Source organism: Lipotes vexillifer, unplaced genomic scaffold, assembly GCF_000442215.2.
Source record: "Lipotes vexillifer unplaced genomic scaffold, Lipotes_vexillifer_v1.1 scaffold699, whole genome shotgun sequence".
NCBI classification, from domain to species: Eukaryota; Metazoa; Chordata; class Mammalia; order Artiodactyla; family Lipotidae; genus Lipotes; species Lipotes vexillifer.
Window position 1 is genome coordinate 516,534 of NW_006788818.1, and position 2,039 is coordinate 518,572.

Below are 2,039 nucleotides of genomic sequence, written 5' to 3' on the forward strand. Positions count from 1 at the left end.
TTTCCAGACTTCTGTTTCCCCAAAGCCTTTCAATGTGAAGAGTTTCTAGGCGCTCTGTTTTTAGAGGCATGTCATTCCAAATCAAGGCATTTTGCTGCAGAAGTATAGGACATGTCCTGGGCGTGCGGGAAGAGTAAGCTGGCCAGGAGTGGATAGGGAGCGCTGCTAAATGCCAGGCAGAATTCTAGGCACTGCGGCGATAGCAGAAAGCTAAGAGCTCCTGCCTTCAATGGGACTTCAATTCTGGTGGAGAGACAGACATTTGTCAGGTGTGATGAGTACTATAGAGAAAAGTAACAAGATAAATGAGGCTGGAAGAGTCACGCTAACAAATTCAGAGAGGTGAGTGATGAAGACAAGCTGGGTAAGGCTTTGAGAGGAAGCACTCACTTTTGAGAAAAGTGTATCATCACCTTTTCATTTTACCTCACCTTACCGCACCTGTCTTCTTACCCAGATTAAATCCATGGTCCATCATAATCCCCCTCCCACCTTGTCTTCACCATCATCCCCTTGCCCCTTTCTCTTGCTTCATTTATTTTAATTGACAAACCACAATCCTGGTTACATATAACTCTGCATCTACCCGCACCTCTGCAGTTTAGAGTGGTTGGAGAAAATATTCAACCAGTGTCTTAAATTCATGATCAGCAACCTCAGGAGGGGGATCATCAACATTTGCCCCATTTGTTCACTTTCCTCCTCACAAGACAACCATTTCATACCTTCTTCCTTTCCTCAAACCTCCAACACCTTGTATTCCACCTTTACTCTCAATGACTTTACTTGACTGAGGAAAAAATAAAGCAATCAGAATGAGACATCACCTACTCTGTACTTAACCTCACATAATTGTAGATCGATGTTTCTTAAAGCCTGGTCTCTGGGCCAGCCGTATCAGCACCACCGGAGAACTTGTCAAATGCAAATTCTTGGGTCCCACTTAAGACCTACTGAATCAAATTCTGAGGGTGGGGCCCAGCAATCTGCTTTTATAAGTGCTCCAGGTGATTCTGATGAAGCTTAGTTTGCGAACTAATGCCCTTGGGACTATGCATGTTTCTGTCTAGAAAGAGTCCCTTCATTTGTGCACCAGACCTTCGTTTCTCAGCAACTCAGGAACATGGCTCCATCAAATCTCCCTCTTCCACATCCCAATTTCACCTCTATTGGATCATTCCCATCAGCATAAAAATGTGCCGCTGTTTCTCCCATTTCTTCCTTCAGTTACCACCCATTTCTCTATTCCTCTTTGCAGCAAGACCCCAAAGAGGAAGCTGTTACTCACTGGCTCCATTTCTTCTTCATTCTCTCTAACCCACTCCAATCAGGCTTTCATCCTCTGCATTCCGGTGGAACTGATCTTGTCAAGGTCACTCGTGACCTCATTGTTAATTCTCAGCCTTTATTTAACCTGTAAATGGCATGTGATCTCCTTGATATACTTCACTTGGATTCGAGCACAGCATACCTCCTGATTTTCCTCCTATTTTACTGGTTGTTCCTGCTTAGTCTCCTTGGTTGGTTCCTCCTCTGCTTTTTGTCCTCTTGATGCCAGAGTGATCCAGGGCTTAGTCCTCGACCCTCTACACTCTAAATTTCATCCAGTCCTGTGGCTTTAAACACCATCCGTGTGCCAACAACTCCCAAATGTAGAGTCAGTCCAGGTCTGTCTCCTGAACTCTGGTATATTCAGTTGCCAGCTCAGCCTCTCCACTAACGGCTCACCAACATCTCAAACCCAACACTTAGAAACCTAAACTCCTTCCTTCCTCCTCTGCCCCATCTCTTGTAATAAATTCATTTCTCCCATTTCTCAGGCCAAATCCCGAGAGTAATGTTTGATTCCCTATCTCACATCATATTTGGCAGCAAATCTTACTGGTTGACCACTTCTTGCCGTATCTATGGTCAAGTCACCATCCTTTCTCACCTAGATGACTGCACCAATCTCTTCGCTGGTCTCTACTTGCACGTTTGCTTCTTACAGTCAATCCTCCACACAGCAATAAAGGGATCCTGTGAAAATGTACATCAGA